This window comes from Notamacropus eugenii, chromosome 3, assembly GCF_028372415.1.
Source record: "Notamacropus eugenii isolate mMacEug1 chromosome 3, mMacEug1.pri_v2, whole genome shotgun sequence".
NCBI classification, from domain to species: domain Eukaryota; kingdom Metazoa; phylum Chordata; class Mammalia; order Diprotodontia; family Macropodidae; genus Notamacropus; species Notamacropus eugenii.
In genome coordinates, this window is record NC_092874.1 from 453,499,713 (window position 1) to 453,519,770 (window position 20,058).

At 38.0% G+C, this 20,058-nt stretch overlaps 1 long non-coding RNA gene across 3 annotated transcripts in view; it reads right to left on the minus strand.

Moving 5' to 3' along the window:
- Window positions 1-1,308: 1,308 nt before the first annotated feature.
- LOC140497579 (uncharacterized) overlaps window positions 1,309-20,058 on the minus strand; it is a 69,779-nt gene continuing 51,029 nt past the window's right edge. For all 3 annotated transcript variants that reach the window (XR_011964736.1, XR_011964735.1, XR_011964737.1), the window contains 4 exons: window positions 19,024-19,225; window positions 10,001-10,199; window positions 3,436-3,586; window positions 1,309-1,505 (listed from right to left, as the gene is read on the minus strand). This is a non-coding gene — a long non-coding RNA (uncharacterized lncRNA). The remainder of the gene's footprint in view (window positions 1,506-3,435; window positions 3,587-10,000; window positions 10,200-19,023; window positions 19,226-20,058) is intronic.

Here is a 20,058-nt window from a genome sequence, read left to right on the forward strand (position 1 = left end):
ATGGTTCAGCTCTAAAAGGACAATATTTCCTATTTTCAAGCCTCAGATTTGAGCAAGTGACCTTCATGTTCTCCTGGTGAAGTGGAAAGTCTTCAGAATCTACAAATAGTCCCTGGAATAACCCAGACAGAGTGATCTAGAGAGAGGTCCCTTAAGACCACCTTTGTGTTCCATGTTATCCCGTTCATCTGTTAGAAAGAAGTTCCTACGTGGTAGGAGGAACTAAGACCTAACCATCTCCTCTGAACAACAGGCATTCATTAGCAGAATTGTGAGTCCTGCCTCCCTTTCCCCGATGTACACCCAACTCTCTTACACTTGGTTAGGTTCCCTGAAATCTAGACAGGCCATCCATCAGAGCAAGATCCTGACCACAGTGATAAGGCATGACTCTGGTCTTCTGAACCCCTGACATAAGAAGCAAGATGAGGGAAAAAAACTTATTTGCAACTTTCCAAAATCTTTATGATTTTTAGGCAACACAGACCAGGTCATCAGTAAGTCAGTAAGCATTAATTCATTCAGTGTGCTCTCTCTCTCTCTCTCTCTCTGTCTCTCTCTCCCCCCCACCTCTCTCTGTCTCTCTCTTTGTCTCTCTGTCTCTCTCTCTGTCTCTCTTTCCCCCTCTCCTTCTCTCTCTCTGTCTTCCCCTCTCTCTCTCTCTTTCTCTCTCTCTCTCTCTCTCTCTCTCTCTCTCTCTCTCTCTCTCTCTCTCTCTCTCTCTCTCTCTCCTCTCTCTCTCTCTCTCTCTCTCTCTCTCTCTCTCTCTCTCTCTCTTACTTTCTCTCTCTCTCCCTCTCTCTAAGGTGCCATAGCAAGGACAGTGGATAAAAAGAAAGGCCAAAAACATAGTTTCGGCCCCCTAGGAGCTCACTTCCCAATGAAGTAATGAATCAGGTCTATATTCCCACATTTTATCAATTCCATGGAAACTCTAAATTCTGCTAAATGGATTTGTTCTGCTTTTGCTTTTAAAGAGAGCATACCTTCCTAAATCAATCACAAAATATTCATTACAAAAATAGTATTTTTAATAAATTTATCTCTTGTTTTACCGTCACCAATACTTCCTAATCCTCACCCCATATCTGTCTGCCCTCCCCATCCCAGAGTGCCACCTCTTATTAAAAATAAAAAAGGATGGAAATAAAAATGAAAAACCAAACCACATACAGAAAAAGTGTGATCTATGCAGTGTTCCGTAGCCATAGGCCCTCACCTCTGCGAAAAAGGTGAGGAGAGGTGTCTTCAATTTTCTCTTCTTTGGGGTCAAGCTTGTTCCTCGAATTTCATGACATACAATTTGGATTATTTTACTATTCTTTTCATTTTTATTATTGTCATCATCGGGTAGGTTATTTCTCAGGTTCTTTTCATTTCGTTTTCTATCAGTACATCTAAGTCTTGCTATTATCTCTTCTAGAGCCGTAACCTCCCATCCCGTTGACACACCAGCTTTTGTAGTCATTCTCCAATTGAAGGACATCTCAAAAAAAAATCAACCACTGTTAAATAAGAAAAAGACTTGTTTGTACAAATCCACATTAATCCAGTAACAGCTACATTTTCAAGTCCGGCCGGGTTCAAATCATTTATTTTCACTCCCACAATTCTTAATAGTCCCAAATTTGCTCTGTATGACCTGAGTTTGGGGAGGGGGTGGAAAATAAGGATTTCTTTGGTCCCTTTCGATTTGTCTGAGTTCCCAGTGGTTAATTTGGCACGCAGCCTCGCTTCTGCAGGGGCCCACGAAGGTGAAGCTAAAATGCTGGTACAACATTCCCAGCTTATTTTCACATATGTGCTTGCTAATTACCTGTTACCACATGTGTGATTACCTCCTTTGCACAAGGAAAAGAGTCCTATTTTCTGGAAATAGTCAAGGAACAACACTGGCTTTTTAAGCATGAAGACTCAGAAGGGGATCTCAGCCAACCTTAGAAACAACCCAAAACTTGGTTCAATGCTTCTCCCCTTCATATTGGTTTATATTTCATAGTGTTACTAATGACATCCTATTTTTCAAGATTTCAAGAGGTGCATAAGTCTTGGACGTGAAACAGACCTGGCAAAATAATCTTCTGATGAGTTAAGTGTAAATGAATCAGAAACATACGACTCATATTTCCCTTGAAACACACGGGGATTTAAAAGTTAATGGGGGAAAAAAAAGTTTTGGCCAACCACATTCAGGGTTTTTATTGAAACCAGGATGTTTGAATAAACATTGGAGATATCCAACTAACCCAAACCGTAATTGGGTTCACCCATCCCTACTACTAACGGTGCTGGGAAACAACGAGAAAACATGCCACAGTCAGGTTTCTGAAAGCTTTAGTTGGCAGACACTTGGGAAAGCTTGCCGGCACATTTTGGCAACCAGTTGAGAATATTAAAACAGACAGTGAAGTCTTAAACCCCTTTTGGTGAATGCCCTAAGAAAATGATTTAGAATTAGAAGAGTAGCCAGGGAGAAATAATCAGAAATGAAAAGGAAATCCTTTCTGGACAAGATGATGATGCCTTAGAGTTGCAAAGGACTTTACATACACTATCTCATTTGCTCGTCATAATGACCCTATGAGTTAGGTCTTATTACTAGCCCCATTTTTCAGATGAAGAAACTGAGGTAGAGGTGAAGTGACCTGCCCAGGGTCACACTGCTAATAAATGCCTGAGGCTTGATTTGAACTGAGGGCTTCCTGGCTACAGGCCTGGTGTTCTATCCACAGTGATGTGTAAGAGTAATCTTTCTCCACTGTGATGTGTTTATAATAATAACATCTATATAGTACTTAAAGGCTTAAAGTGTGCCTCACATATATCACCTCAATTGATCTTTGCAACAACCCTGTAAGGTAGCTAACATTAATGTAGTGCCTTTCTCCAGGCAGAGAAGGGTTTGATGGATTCCCTTTGGCAAGAGAAAGAAAGCCTGTAAAATATAATCGGTCAATCAGCAAGCATTTGTTAAGATGTGCCTACACTGCTCTGAGCAGCTACAGATTTATTGTTCAGTTGTTTGCTTTTTCAGTCATGTGTGATTCTTTGTGACCTTTTTTGGGGTTTTCTTGACAGAGATTCTGGAGTGGTGTGCCATTTTGTTCTCCAGCTCATTTTACAGATGAGGATACTGAGGCAAACAGGATTAAATGACTTGCCCAGGATTACACAGCTATTACACGTCTAAGGCTGGATTTGAACTCAGGAAGATAAGTCTTCTTGACTCCAGGCCCAGCACTCTGTGCACTAAGGCACCACCAAGTTGCTTCAGCTACAGATTCAGAGAAAAAAATGAATGCCTTTGCCCTCAAGGGTCTTACATTCTAAACAAGCAATAGAGAACTTGAAAAGTAGATGAGGACATATCACAAAGAAATTTCACCCACTTAACCAAATTGTTAGGGCCATGAACTCGTGAGAGGTAAGCCTTACTTCACATCAAAGGTCACCATGTTCTTTCCTTTCTGATCTTTCTGGACAAAAGCCAGTGCTCCCTCTTTCGAATTTGGAATCCCTTTTTTCTCCCGCATCATCCTTATTTGCAATTCTGTCTTTTGTTCTTCCCCTAGACAGAGAGCCATTGCTAGAAATTAAGCATAAAAAAGGGAGAGAGATAAAGTGCAAAAAAATTCCCCAAAAACTGTCAACAGAGTCATGAAATGTTCCACACCCATAGGTTCCCACCTCTCCAATGAAGGAAAGGAGTTATATCTGCCTATCTCTTCTTCCAGACCATGCTCCGTCAATTATAATTCATGTCTAGTTTCTTTTCATTGTGGCTCTTTCCCTTTACGTCGTCATTTACTGACCCTCTTTTTCTTTATATCATGAAAATCTTTGCATATATTGTTTCTTTACTTCTGTTTCCTTCACTTTCCATCAGTTTATCATGGGTCTCTCTTCCAGACTGCCATTTCTTGCAGCGCAGTAATAGCCCATACATTCACAAACCACAACTTATTTAGTCAATTTCTTAATCTTTGGGCATCCTTTTTTATTCCCACCTCTTGGCTATTACAAAGTATGCAGCCATATATATTTGATGTAGATGGGACTTGTTTCATTTTTTTCTTCTGTTTTTTTTTTTTACAACCTTAAAGGATATGCCAAACAGTGGGATACAGACATTTTCATCACCTTCTTAGGTAATGAATTACAAATTACAAATTCTAACCATCTTTTATTTTCAAAATTTAAACTTATTTAGGGTGAAAGGTGTGTTTTATTCACATCTCTCCCAAGTACAGAGAAAAGTGCCTAATAGATAGTAACAACTCAATAATAGTTAGCACTATATAGCACTTTAAGGTTTGCAAAATGCTTTATCTCATTTGATGTTTATGATAATCCTATGACATAGGTACTATTTTCATCCTTATTTTACTGACAAGAAAACTGAGGCTGAGAGGTTAAATGATTTGCCTAGGGTCACACCACATCTCAGTATTTGAAGCAAGACTCCAACTTGGGTCCTGCTGGCTCACCAAGCCAGCTAGTCCATCCACTAGAGTAAGCTACCTCCCACCTAAATATTGGCAAACCAAGCTGAACTGACAGGGGAGCTCTGTCTATACAACGGACAACAGGTAACCCTTGCAAGGAAAAGGGAGATTCCAATGAAAAAGCAAGAGACTTGCTACCCAAGAGTACAGGTCATTCTCTCTGTAGACATTTAAAATAAAATGCATAAATAAGGAAACTGCAAAACATTCTATACAATCTTCACATGTTCCATCTTTTCATGCTCCCAGAAATTCCTTTTTATGCACTTATCAATATATGTCAATGTTGCTGTTATGTTGCTTCAGTAGTGTCTGACTCTTCATGACCCCAATTGGATTTTCTTGGCAAAGATACTGGAGTGGTTTGCCATTTTCTTCTCCAGTTTATTTTATAAATGAGGAAGCTGAGGCAACCAGGGTAACGTGATTTGCCCAGGGTCACACAATTAATAAGTATCTGAAGCTGGAGGAGAACTCAGGAAGATGAGTCTTACTGATTCCATGCCAGGTCCCCTCCCCAAGTGAACTCTTAAGGGCAGGAATTTCTCACTTTTTTATTTGCATTCCCAACACCCCGCATAGTATGTGACACATAGTAGGCACTTAATTAAATGCTTGGAAAACTGAATGGTACTTCAGTGGGGGGAAAATATCCATACAAAAAAGCACTAATCAAACTTCTAGAGTTTTCTCAGAAGAGGGCTCAAAAGGCTCGGACTCTGTTTTATATACAATAGTTAGGCTTATTCATTACAAATTTAACATTAACATTTTAGCTCAAAGGCCAATTTGCCAATTTGCTGCCCATCCCTGTGAATGCTCTTTTTAATAAATAATGCAGATTGTATAAGGGGAAAAATGATGGCCAAGGTAAAAATGCAAAACATTTTAATGGGATGTCTTTATAAAAGGTCATCACCCTTTCTAAATAGTTTCAATAATTTCTTTTATCTTAAAAGATTCCTTTATTTCCCCATGCACAAGCTTACAGAGTGCAATCAGCCAGTAGTTTGAAGGAGATTCAACTGATGGGAAACCAAAGATTCTTTCTGAGATGATGGATGAGTGACACATGCTTGCTTTGTTTACATTATAAATGTTTAATTGCAGGAATAATAATAAATAATAACTGGTCCTAGTAGGGAAAATGGCTTTCTTATGAAGATAAAGTGAGAGCAAATTTGTAACAGTTGTATTGTAATTGAAAGCATTCCTCCAGGATGTTGAAAACTCTAAGGGGGCATTTCTCTTAAATGTATCATTTATCCCTCCCCCTACTCCCCCAAATGGGGAGGTTTTTAGTCTCAATTTCAGAAGATGATGGATGGTATACATTTGATCTCCTAATTCTAAGACTCCAAAATCACGAAGAGAAACTTTTAAAATGAATTTTCAAAGATTTTTAAATTCAACAAGCAGTTATTAAGTATTTCCTATGTACCAGGCACTGGTCTTGTGACTGCCCATAAGACCGAAAAAAAAAAGAACCAGTCCTTGTTTTCAAGGAGCTACAATTTTACTCAGAGGATACGGTATATACTCAGATGGAAAAAAGAGTACTTATTAAGCACCTAATATGTGCTAAGCACTGGAAATAAATACAAAGTATATGGCTAGCCAAAAAGCAACTACTATTTATGATACTTCAAGGTTTGCTCTTATTTGATCCTTATAACAACTTCAGGGAGGTAGGTATTATTATACTCAGTAAACAGGTGAGGAAACTGAGGCAGAGAGAGGTCAAGTGACTTGTCCAGAGTGATATAGCTAGTGCCTAAAGTTATGGTGCCTTGGAACATAGTAGGACCTTAATAAATGATGGTTGACCTGACTCAACAAGCCCTGCTTTGAAAGAAGTTAGAGACTACAATTTCCTCCAACTTCAGCCAAAGCTGTAGTGGGAGGGCTTGGAAGCTGGGACAGTGCATGCCAATGAAACTCATCTCAAGTGACCCCCATGGCACTGGTGGGACTGAGCCAAAAGGCTGTTAAGTTTCCATTGATTTGAAGTGGTTTTGGCTTGAAGTGGTCGAGATGAGTTGTGAACCAAGATGAAGCTGAGTCCCCGTTCTTCGTGCTAACTGCTTAATCAAAATTACTAAGGAAATGAAGTGTTCTCTGCCATATAACAGTTACTTCCAGGTACCAAAAGCAATTGAACTCTGGGTTTTTGTATGTTTCTCTTTTCAGTGACTTCATAGACCCACTACTTTGGGCTTCCAATCAACTCTGCAAAGCAAATTTAAACTAGCATTCATGAAATAATATTGGATTTAGAGTTAGAGGAACCAAGTTCAAATCTCAGTTCTGCCACTTAATCCCTGTGTGACTTTGGTTGAGTTGCTTAACCTCTCTGTGCCACAGTCTTCTCACCTAAAAACAATTGAGTAAGTCCAACTCGATGGGCTCTAAGTGGCTTTCCAGTTCTAAATTTATGATTTTATGATTTTACTTCTAACCATTTCTATGTTGTTGTTCAGTGGTTTTCAGTATGTCCAACTCTTCATGACCCCATTTTGCGGTTTTCTTGACAAAGATACTAGAGTGGTTTGCCATTTCCTTCTCTAGTTCATTTCACAGATGAGGAAACTAAGGCAAACAGAGTCAAATGACTTGTCCAGGGTCACACAGTTAGTACATGTCTGAGGTCTTCCTGACTCCAGGTCCAATGTTTTATCCACTGTGTCCCTATTTCTGACTGCAGTTCTGACCGTAAGAAATGAGCTATGGAAATACTCAGAAAGGACAAAATTTCATTATCACCTATTTATTTCAAAAGTCCTTTATACTACTATCTTTAATTCTCATAAATCAGTTCTCAATCAGCAAAATTATAAATTAATATGATATCGTTTAGACTTTTGAAGAAGGTATGATGTAATCTTGAGCTCTTATTCTCCCAGTACATGCTTGCTACTTACAGAGGCAGCAAGAGATAGTGGATAGAGTCCTCAGCCTAGAGACCTGAGTTTGAGATGTGACTCTAACTTTTCTAAGCCTCAATTTTCCCATCTAAAAAATGGGAATTATGATACTTGAATAATTCACACATGTTTCATGTAGGGAAAGCACGATATAAATGCAAATTCTTATTGTTAGAATTGATTTAATAATTTTCACTTGCTTTTTAAGGATATCAGCCAAGTATTTTGTAAGAGGAGGGGATTAAAGATAGCTAGTTTACTATATTTCCATTTTCTTAGACATCTGATGAGTTAAATTTTAAAATGATTAACCTTATTTTAAACATAGATAAGTGTCTAATTTAAATGCATTAATTTTTCCTATTTCTCATTTCAAGTTCCTTGTTTCATTTTTGCCCTTGTGTCCCAAACATCTAGCATGATGCCAGATTCTTAATGTACACTCAATAATTATTGCTTTTTAAATAAACAAACTTTTTCTTCTATCTCTTCTCACTGTTTTATGAGTTAATATTACTTATAATATTCCACTACCTAACCCTGTAACATTTCATCTTCTTCAGTATGATGACTAACGTGAGTTAAACTAGCTTAGGAAATGATGATAGTGTTTGGTGTCAATGTCTGTTCTTTTATCCAGTATCCATTTTTCAGCATCAGTAACTTAGTTACATAAGTTAGTTTGGAGATGATTTGCTATGTTCTCATTTCTATTCTTCTAATTTGGTATTGATTGTTGTCTTCGATCTAATGGGTCAGTGGTCAAAATATGTATAGACAGATGATTTAAAATAACTTCCCTATTGACCAACAGTTTTCTAATTATTAAAATATAAGTAATTTGATTTTGCTTACGTTATCCTAGTGCTCACCATGTCCACCGAAACCCAACTCCCTTATATAGAAAATGTTCATCATATGAATGATAAATATGTATGAGGCTTCTGTTTAGTCACTAATTCTTTGACCACTTTAATTTTTTATCTGACCATATTTTCTCATATTTTTTTTTATCATTGTCCCTTCTGCTTACCTTTATTCTCCCAGTTGGATTTACCTTAATAGTAATGTCACTGAAATTTCTCTTGTTTCGTTGGTTTTCATGGTCAAAGATATCATCACCTAGTTTCCAGCCTCCCACTTATGAGCCTCTGTACACTTAACTAGCCTAGTCCTCAGAACACAGTCATATGCTGTCATTGGAACCATATGCAAAATCTTTCCAATACTGAAGAAGCAGTCGGAGCTTCCATTCCATTTGCAGAGCCCCTGAGAACTCATTTACCTCCATGACACAATGAAGTATTAGAACAGGAGATTTTTGGAGAGTTAAAGAAAAAAGATAATAAAACTATATCATAAAAATCCTATGTAACAATATTCATCAAAAAATCCATCTTCCTTACAGTAATGTTATGATAACCACAAGTACTTTTAAACATTTTGATGAAAAAACCATACTAAACATCCCGCATTCAGCACAGTGCATGACACATAGTAGGTACCTAACAATCTTTACTGACTATTGTTTTATTATAAAAGTAATGGGAATCATATCACTGTGAGTTAAAAAATATAGAAGTATAAAACTTCATATAATATGTCACCCAGATTTAAATTAAAATAGTTTTATTCCTTAGATTGCCTAGTTCCTTCAGTAAATTCTCATCTTGGGTCTGGAAGGGATTTCTACTAACATAGGGAAGACATTGATGTGTTCTAAAATGTATTCAGGTCATGGAGGCTGCTCTCAGCTAATTGTGAAAATGAGAAACTAGAGGTAAATTTCATTTGCATTATCTTCCTTTGATGCTCACTAAGGTCAAAGGTAAAGGTTTCATCTTTTTCTGGTCCATAAAATATAGATTGCCATTTTCAAAGTGCATCAACACTGGTAATAGCCATTCCCATTAGTCAGTCATATAATCTTATGAAATATTGACATGATAAAACAATGCAACTGGGAAAGAACCAATAGAATATGTGTTTTATTGACAAATAAATGCGTGGGTTTAAATATCTCCTTCACCACCTTCCTTTAGCCATGATGACCATTTTATCAAAAACATAAGGATCTAGAAAGAGCTGAGGCCTTTTAAATATTTCTTTGATACTCCCTCAAATAAAAATACAAATCCAATTTAATCCTAGTTCATATTTGTGTTCACCCCATTTTGACAGTGACATTTTATGGCAAAATGTACTTTAATATCATATTCAAACTCTTTTCCCATCTTTTCGTAGAAAATCTACTTTTTAATTTATGGTACTTGCTTGCTCGATTCAAGCTGCATTCACTTTGAGATACTTTGCAAAGATAAATAACCAACACACTCTGCCATTCGTGAGTAATGTAGTGACTATAACTTAGGAAAATAAAATAGGTGGTCACCACCAAAGGAATGTATTACCATTAGAAATAAATATGTATCATATGGATAAGTAATAATAGAACTGTAAATTAGAAATACGCTATGGAAAATGCTTTCCTATTTTACAAAGATTAAATTATATATTGTAATACATTGTTGCTTCATATATATTTAAAGAATGAAATATATTGGGTCATACCTTGTGCTGGATAGACACCCAGTCTGAGTATGAAGAATGCAAAGCTAAGTCGTATGTTTACAAGCTATTTCACACTGATTCCTTCAGAATGTATATGACTTAGAGGTCATCATTTCTTGGCAAAATATGGCATTCCAGCACAACTCTCATCAATGAAAACTTTCAAATATAATCAAATATGAACATTCTTTGCAGAGCTCTGAAAAAAAACATTTAGAATAAATACATTGGTCTTGAGTTGCAACAAAATATATGATGGGAAAAGGATTTGGGTCAAGTATTTTTGTTAGACGAGGGGATTAAAGATGGCTTGGCTGAGTGATGCCCTTGTATCCATCAAATGTTAAAAGACCCACAGGAAGGCAATTATTGTTGGGAGTGGATTCTCTTTGGATGGTCACTGAAAGAACATGGAGAAGGATCCTGAAGAATGAGAATGTATGGATGAATTATTATCTCTACTGCCTTAAAAAGACCAAGGACCAATTAAAGTATTCTAACCATGGTTAGAATGACTAGAGCTACTAGACCATCGTCTTCCAAAAAACACATTCTTTGATCTGTGGTCAAGAGGAAGACCCTGTTAAACTAGGGTAACTATGTGGTGCAGTGGATAGAGTGCTGGGCCTGAAGCCAGGAAAATGCATCTTCCAAAGTTCAAATCTGGCCTCAGACACTAGCCGTGTGACCCTAGGCAAGTCACTTAATACCGTTTGCCTCAGTTTTTTCATCTGTTAAAAAAAATGAGCTGAAGAAAGAAATGGCAGACCACTCTTTACCAAAGTATCTTTGCTAAGAAAACCTCAATTGCTAGTCACAAAGAGAAGGATATTACTGAAACGACTGAACACCAACAAGAAGAAAAATCTTTAATTGTAAGGACCCCAAGATCTCTCTGCATATTGCAAGTCTTATTATGCAGTGAAGAAACTGATTCTGCCACTAATGCTCTTAAGTCAATTTTTATTGGACCAGATGGACACAACTTCTCAATTTCAATTGAACTCACATATTGTATTATAAACACAAGCCAAAAATAGCATGAGCATTTTTACTTTATATATCATCTAAAACTTACAGTTTAAGCAACAGTTCCTCCCTGGGGCCATTGTTAATTAAGAGGTACTAACAAGTTGTGAAATGGTCTTACTTTAACTTGACTTTGCGAAGAAATCACTGTATAATTTCATGTTTAAAATTCTGCCACCTTTGTTTTGTTCTGAAAGGACAAAATTCCTAACAAAGAAACATGAAATCACCCCAATTTTAAATAATTAGTAGCAAGACATTAATCAACCAATAAACATTCATTAAGTACCTACCATGTGCCAAGTCCTGTGTTAGGTCCTAGGGCTACAAATGCAAAGAATGAATTAACCTCTACTCTTAGGGCATTTACATTCTATAAGCTAGAGCGGAGACTAGAAGCTGTAAGAAAATTCCAGGGGAAAGCCATAGGAGGACAATGCCAATATTTTAATATGTAGATTTGATAACAGTCAATTTTAGCAATAAAACGTGTATTCTGCAGTTATTTTAAAAATTAGTCATTGCTCAATGACTGAAAAAACTGTGCTTTCTGAATGTACCAAAAAAGTGTGATGAGTATAAAACAAATTAAGGGAAATACATGAAGATTTATACAAAGTAATGTACTAGAAATTGTTGTGCTTGTCCTTTGTTTTCAAAGAGGACCATGACATCAGGGAAATGACATGACTTGCAGTTGACTTTGATTTGAGTGAGGGAAGGCTGTTCAGGGTCATCAGCCTCACTTTCTCCTCCAGGGCCATCTGGATGAAATGACCAGACATTCATTAGGATGATTGGAGATGGCCCTGGATGTAATGGGAGACCTTGGCCCTTTTAGGCTCTCACTTGGAGTGAGTTAATACCCATTCAGTGAATAGGCTTCTTTTACAAGTGAGTCAAGGGATGGCCCTTTAATTGAAATAAAGAAAAAATTTCAAGCTGGGAGAGAAAGACCCTTAGGGTCGATCTTCCAAAGAGAAACAGTTACCACTGACATTCACTCTAAGCCAGAAGGGCCCAAAATACAGCCATAAAGTGAAGTTTGGTCAGGGACCTATTATGGTCCAATCTATGAGCTTCAGGGCAAACTGGGTTTAAGATTTTGTGGAAAGATGGAAGGGAGGAAAGAAGGAAGGAAGGAAGGAAGGAAGGAAGGAAGGAAGGAAGGAAGGAAGGAAGGAAGGAAGGAAGGAAGGAAGGAAGGAAGGAAGGAAGGAAGAAGGAGAAAAGGAGAGAGAAAGAAAGAAAAATCTAGCCAGCAAATCCAAAGTTAACTGGGCAGCTTCTGGCCATCAAAATTTACCTTCCTTTGGAGAGGAGAGGGAGATCTCCTGCAAAGATGATCCCATAACCTCCCTCAAGGCCAAAAGAGCAGTTAGCACAATGATTGTTGTAAACACAAATAGTCAGGTTTATTTCCATAGGCCTGTTTCTACATCTGTATAACTGGGATGATAATTGCCAAGAGAATTTTGAAGGTCCCTTCCAGGTTCAATATATTTTATGATTCCTTTGATCCCAAGATATACAACATATTTCCACTGAGAAAATATTATCCAGCTCTGAAAACCTGACCATTTTCTCCCTGTTTTGAATTCACCCCTGTGCTAGCCAGTAACCAAGGAGCTATGGCTGATTGATGAGTGTGGCAAACTCCATTGGGACAACGCTTTCTAAAAGGAATCAGTGGCTATGCTAATACAGTGATTGACCTCAGGCCCTCCGAATTAGCCAGAAGCTACTTCCCTAGACTCACCATTTAGTCCTAGAGGAGGTTAGTAGCGCTAAGGCCAACATTTTCATTACATAATTTTATCAATGACACACACACACACACACACACACACACACACACACACACACACACACACACACAAAGTTTTCTTGTCCCTGGAAATACTTTGCTAGCTATTTTGACTATGGCTTCCAAGAAAATGTTTTTCATCAAAATGTTTGAGCTAGGTGCCATGTAGACACAACCATGGACATTCAGTCCTATCTTAAAATAAACATGATTAAGAACAGCCTCCTTTCAGCTGACTTTAGACTTGGGATTAGTCCATTATTTTGTCAGCCTTTATAGCACTGTTTTCTGTTCTACAGTCAATTGGAAGTGCTCCTTGTTTTTTAAGACCAGATTAGAACAGGTCCAAATGTTATGGACTTTTAATAAGAGATGCTCATCATTATTAGTCACATGGGTTCACTTAGCTAGAAAGTATCTGAGGCAGGATTTGAACTCAGGTCTTCTTGACCCCAGGTCATTCTTTCCATGGCACCACCTGGCTACCTCTTAAAGGTCATGTGATCCAGAGCTTTCATTTTACAAATGAGAAAACTGAAACCCAGAAAAGAGAAGAGATTTGCCTAGGGTGACACAAGCAATAGGAAAAAGAGCTGGGGGTGGGTTTCAGGTCCTCTTCTTTCAAATCCAGATCTTTCCTCTGTTCCACTGTGTCTCCCCAAGAATTTTGGAGGAATAGGAGACTTGGAAGCACTGTTAGAAAAATAACTCACACCAAGGAGCTTCCATGAATTCCCATGTACTACCTGAGTGTTTTGTTATGATTTAAAAGTATCCTTTCCCAAAGGTACACTATCCACTATCCATCTTCCAGGCTTCCAAATGTAGCAGGTAATTATGCTTGATTAAAACTATAATATTTTTTATCCTTACTCAGCTCTCCACAATTGATCTTTCCATAAAAAGCTACTAATCCAAATAAGAAAGGGAGAAAGGAAATTTATGTCAAGTATTTTTAAACTCAAGAAAAATGTTGTATGAAACTTCTTTGATGGATTTCTTCTTACTGTAAAATGTACTTGCAATATGCTTCATATACTTGCTTTTAGGCAAATTTCATGGAGAATCAGACTCTGCAGTGTGGCAGGTGTAGTGTTTTAGCAGAGTGATAAAGGAAGAGTTCTTACGAGTCAGTTTGATGAAGGACATTGAACTCACAATTTACTCAAATCACGTTTTTTACTTTTAAAATCATCGTATGTATAAATCTATGTTGTTAAGTGCTGGCAAAATTCTGCCTCTGCGCAAGCCTAGTCTTGAGGTTTGAAAATGTTCATAACTCTTCATGAAGTAGCAGATTAGCCCAAAACAAGCAAACTAGCAGGGCAAGGAAAGTCCCTTCCTCATAAGAAGGGGGTGACTGCCCTGCCTTGAGTCAAGCAATGGGTTCTGAGAAGCCAAAGGCCTTTATTGCAGGCCTCCTATGTGCCAGGCACTGTGCTGAGTGCTCTATATGTATCTCTGTCTGTCTGTCTCTTTCTCTCTGTCTCTGTTTCTCTGTCTGTGGGTGTATCTATCTCTGTTTCTATCTCTCTCTATCTCTGTCTCTCTCTCCCCTCAGAGCTGAGTACAGTGCTTAAAAAATAGCACTTAATAAATGTGCCATTTGTCTGACCCTTTGCACATTTACTCTTTCCACATATTTCTTTTCTACATCATTCTTTTCATTTCACTTTCATATGTCTTCTCTTCCTACTAGAAAGCAAGCTCTTAAGGACAATGACTGCTTCTTACATGATTTTTCTGTCCCTCAGAGAGCCTTGCCTATAATAGGCATTCAACAAATATCTCTTGAACAATAGGTCTGCCTAAGTTCAATTTAATTCAACACACATTTATTGTTTATTATGTACAAGATGTTATGCCCAGAATAGGAAATTTAAAGATTAAAACTTTACAAGTCCCTGCCCTCAAGAAGATTATATTCTACTGGAGGGGAAGAGGAAACAACCTATACATAGATACATAAATGCAAAGAAATGGGAGGCAAGAGAGAACCCGAATAAACTCGTAGTAATACAACATCTCTGTAGTAGGTGACCAGTTTAGAAACAACAGCCCATGAGTCTGGACTAGCTTCATTTTTACAGCTTTACTTAAAGGGCCACTACGAGTTGGTAAATACAGTCAGGAAGACTTGAATCTACATTGCCTCCCAAGGTTGTTGTGAAGTTGAAAAAACAGGCAAATGTCAAAATGCTAAATAATTATAAGCTATTGTTATAAGATATTATGATAATTAACCATAGAATAATTTGCTATAAGAAATGATGAACAGATGGACTTCAGAAAAACCTGGAACAACTTATATGAACTGATGCTGCATGAAGTGAACGGAGCCAGGAGAATACTATACACAGTAACAGCCACAGTGTGGGAGGACTGTTTCTGATAGACTTAGCCCTTCACAGCAATGAAAGAAACTAAAATATTTCCAAAGGTCTCATGATGCAAAATGTCATCCACATCCAGAGAAAGAGCTATGGAGTCAGAACAGAGAATGAAGCAGAATATTTCTCCTTTATGTTTTATTTTGTTTTTCTCATGGTTTCTCCCATTCATTTTAATTCTTCTATGCAACATGACTAATATGAAAGTGTGTTAATAGGAATGTATATATAGAACCCATATAAGATTGCATACCTTTTTGGGGAGGGAGGGAGGAAGGGAGGGGGAGAAAATTTAGAACTTTTGGAAATGATTGTTGAAAATTGAAAACAAACAAATTAATAAATTTGGGGGAAATTAAAAAAAATAAAACCAGAATAATTTGAATACAAGCAAGAAACTGCTAAATCTGTTTTTTGTATTTGTAGGATTTCAATCATCTCTGATACTCTGAATCCTACTTACGTCTTCATTTATTAGTTTTAGATTTACTTTTCACATTACTCAGTTCATTATTGTGATTTTAATTTATATGATCTCTACTTATAAATTAAGCACAGTGAAAATTAATGGGATAGAAGGAAAATTTATATGAAGCTATAATGCCCCTGCCCCCATACCACAGGGAATTGATGGAGAATACCTCAATTGTTTAGATTTGGCTCTTTATGTTGAACTCCTAGAACACTCTCCTGGATGATTCCTGATCTACCTCACTAACCCAATGCCTCATTTTCCCTTCCCCCTTGTATACCCAGAAAAAATGGATTCATCACCTGGAGAAAATTGAAGCCATCAGAAAATACCTCCATTCTTCAAGGCTTAATAGGTAAATTAAAACCTTCATCATAAAAATTAAATTAAATTTAAAACCCTCTTGTTCAATCAAACAAAAAGTAATTTCTTAGAATCAAAGAATCTTAAAGTTGGAAGAGATCTCAGGGGCTATCTACTCTAACCTATATCCAAATAAGAAACCACCCTACAACACACTTAATTGATAATCAGTCTCTTCTTAGGTCAAAATCCTATTAGGCAACTAGGTCATGCATTGGTTAGAGCACTGACTGTGGAGTAAGGTAAGATCTGTATTCAAATGTGGCCTCAGATACTTATTGGATGTGTGACCCTGGACACTTCACCTCTGTCTGTTTTCTCATCTGTAAAATGGGAGCAATAATGGTACTTATCTCCCAGAGTTCTTGTGAGGATCAATTTAGATAATATTTGTCAAGTGCTACGTAATTGCTGTTATTGTTGCACTATTGTCTATATGTCTAATTTTTACTACTTCAGCGAATCTTATCTTATCAAAGTGTCTACTTATATCAGTGATGGAAGTCACTGACTTCTAATGGCATTATGTCCCAGAAAACTCTTGTCCATGTCCTTCCATTAATAATACACATATCCCACTCCTACCTCTCCCAAGGGAATCCTGTTGTCATCGTAAGGATAAAAATAGAGCGTAGGACCTGTTCATTGGTTATCCCTCATCTCAGCAAATGACTTAGCCTCCTACTTGGCAAGCTTTGCAGCTCTCTGATGGTATCATCTATATCAGTTCTCCTGCACAGTTCTGAGTTGGTGTCGTGTTGGAGCATACTCATGTCCACCATATGTCTTTCCATTGCTCTTTGAATAACCCTCAACTTTATCATTCAAAAATGCCATTTATATATTGTGTTATAGGACAATTCTTTGTGAACCCACTCTCTCTCATTCTAGCTTGGAAGCTGCTAGATGGAAGGAACTAAGTTATCTTATTTCCCCTGTGGCTCTCAATATATTTGTCTACTAAATGAATGAAGAAAAGAATAAATGAAGGAATTTCAAAGAGGAGTGACCAAAATGCTAAAACTCCTTAAAGAATTTCTGAAACTTTTCTTAATTTTCTGAAACTGTTTTTATAAAGCTCCTTCATTAGGTGAAGGAGGAAAATCCACCCCCAGGCAATTTATTTCCCAGAAATGTGTTACACAACAAAGACCACTGGAGAGTTTTGGAAAGATTAGCCTGGCAGTGGTTGATCAGGGTTGATCAGAGCTAAGGGAACAGGGAGCAGGAACCTCAGGTAGAAGACTATTGTAAGAATCATCCAGGAATGAAGAGAAGAAGGCTGAAACTAATACAGTGACACTGAAAATAGAAAATAATATCCTTGTGTTTCCTCTCTAACCGCAACCTTCTCATCTCTGAGAGTTCTGTGAATTACAGTCCTCCTGAGGCTTTACCTGAATGACCTGGAATTCAATTCCACTCTATTCTATAAGTATTAATTAAGCACCTATGGTGTGCAAGGCCATGTGCTAGGCTGTAGTAATAAAAACTTTAGAAAGGAAGGAAGGAGAGAAGGAGAGAAAGAAGGAAGGAAGGAAGGAAGGAAGGAAGGAAGGAAGGAAGGAAGGAAGGAAGGAAGGAAGGAAGGAAGGAAAGAAGGAAGGAAGGAAGGAGGGAAGGAGGGAAGGAGGGAAGGAGGGAAGGAAGGAAGGAAGGAAGGAAGGAAGGAAGGAAGGAAGGAAGGAAGGAAGGAAGGAAGGAAGGAGGGAGGGAAGGAAAGAAGGAGGGAAGGAAGGAAGGAGGGAAGGAAGGAAGGAAGGAAGGAAGGAGGGAGGGAAGGAAGGAAGGAGGGAAGGAGGGAAGGAAGGAAGGAGGGAAGGAAGGAAGGAAGGAAGGAGGGAAGGAAGGAAGGAAGGAAGGAAGGAAGGAAGGAAGGAAGGAAGGAAGGAAGGAAGGAAGGAGGGAAGGAGGGAAGGAAGGAAGGAGGGAAGGAAGGAAGGAAGGAAGGAAGGAAGGAAGGAAGGAAGGAAGGAAGGAAGGGTTACTGCCCTCAGAGAGCTTGTATTTAACATATGATCAAGGTAAAGGTCCAAGAATTAAATTGCTCTACTACCCCAGATGTCAGTAAGTAACAAAACAGGAGAGCTGAAGGAACCTCAGTTGCCATGGAGCAGCTAGGTGGTGAAGTGGATATAACTCTGGCCCTGGAGTTAGGTAGACCTGAGTTCCAGTACAACCTCAGACACTTAGTATCTATGTGACTCTGGGTAAGTCACTTAACTCTGCCTCAGTTTCCTCATCTGTAAAATGAGCTGGAGAAAGAAATAGCAAACCATCCAGCATCTCTGCTAAGAAGACCCCAGATGGGGTCACGAGAATCAGACACAACTGAAACAACTGACTAACAACAAACCCATACTTTTCCACAAATAGCAGCAGAAGTAGGAGGTAACCCTAGGTTCTGCAACTTTAAATCTAATGTTCTTTTCATTGTTCCACACTCCTTCCCTTTAATTAGAATATAAACTTCTTAAGGGTAGAAACTTTTTCAGGTGTCTTTGCTATCCCCCCACCAAACACAATATCTGAAATATGGTAGTTCGTTTCAAAAACTTATTGAAGTACTTTATATGGTTAATACATGAAGGTACCTATTTAAATCTTACCCTCAGTTATGTGTTCAGAATACCCAGTCAGAGATACACAGAAATGGCCCAGGATTGTGTGGAGGGACAGTGTCCTATTTTTTTTTATTCATAGCTTTCAACAACTGTCCTCTTACTAAAACCTTTTGCCCACTTACGCAGGCAGTTTCTGAAAACTCCCATCTCACAACTAAAGTAACTTAACTCATTTGGAGCCCTAAGTGGATTGGCTGACCACTCTGTGCTAGAGAAGCTAATCTACTTCCCAGGGCTCTGCCATAAACCCCTCACCTTGCTCTAAAGCTGGGAGAAGAGACGTCTTTTGTGACAAGTGTAGGGAAAATGTAGCGAAGAGTTAAAAGTGAATCTCTTACCTCTTTGAACTGTTTTCTCAGTACTTGGTGTACACAGATACACTTTTGATGTGTTAACTAGAAAATCTGACTGCCAAAGAACAAAGCAGCTGTCAGGGAGAGGAAGACACTGACGGAGAAACCACACGGCCTTTATTGAAGAACTGCCAGGCCCCATCCTGCAGCGTTCAGTTTGTCTGTACTGTTTATCAAAGACCTGAATCTGATGCAGGAAATTAAAAAATAATAACAAAAATCTAAGCACTGGACATTTATGAATGGAACTTGAAGTTATATTTAACATAACTACAAAGAATATATGTGAGTTTTTTTAACAATTCTGACAAAAGAACACACGATTTTTTTTGAAACACTGGTATATGCAGATCCATTCATTATACATATGTGACTGAGTATGAATGTATATTTCAACCCATTCATACATGTGAATGGGGGGGGGGAATTTCCCCTTCAATAAAATCTACTTAATAATCTCAGCATTCCAAGTTGTCCCTAAGTAATGCTAATGAAAACATTATGTATGAAAATTAAACCTAGTGGATATTTTGGAAATGAGTTTCAGTGAGAAACCTTTGGAGAAATGGTTTTGAATTTCTATTTTGGTTCAAAATATTTAATGTTTTCATAGCTTCATCGATTGAAAGCTGGAATGGACCTCTGGAGGCATCTAGTCTAGTTCCCCCATTTTGCAGATTAGAAGACTGAGTCCGGAGGATTTAAGTCAACTATACAATTAATATTTGTTAATTTATTCATTACCTTCTATGGTGAGAGACTGTGTGGCGTATTGATTTGAGAGATGGGCTCTAAGTGAGAAAATGTGAGTTCAAGTCCTTTCTCTGGTATGTCCTGACTGCTCAGTGCCCTAGTGAGCACGCAAAGACTGTGAGTTGCAAGGTTGGTACTAACTGCATTGGTAGAGCTAATTCCTATACCAATAAAATCATAGTTCTGGTCCACAAACGTGCCAGGAATAGGGCCGGATGCTAGACTTGCCCAAGGTCACACTGTTTTTTCAATAGAAGATCAGAAATT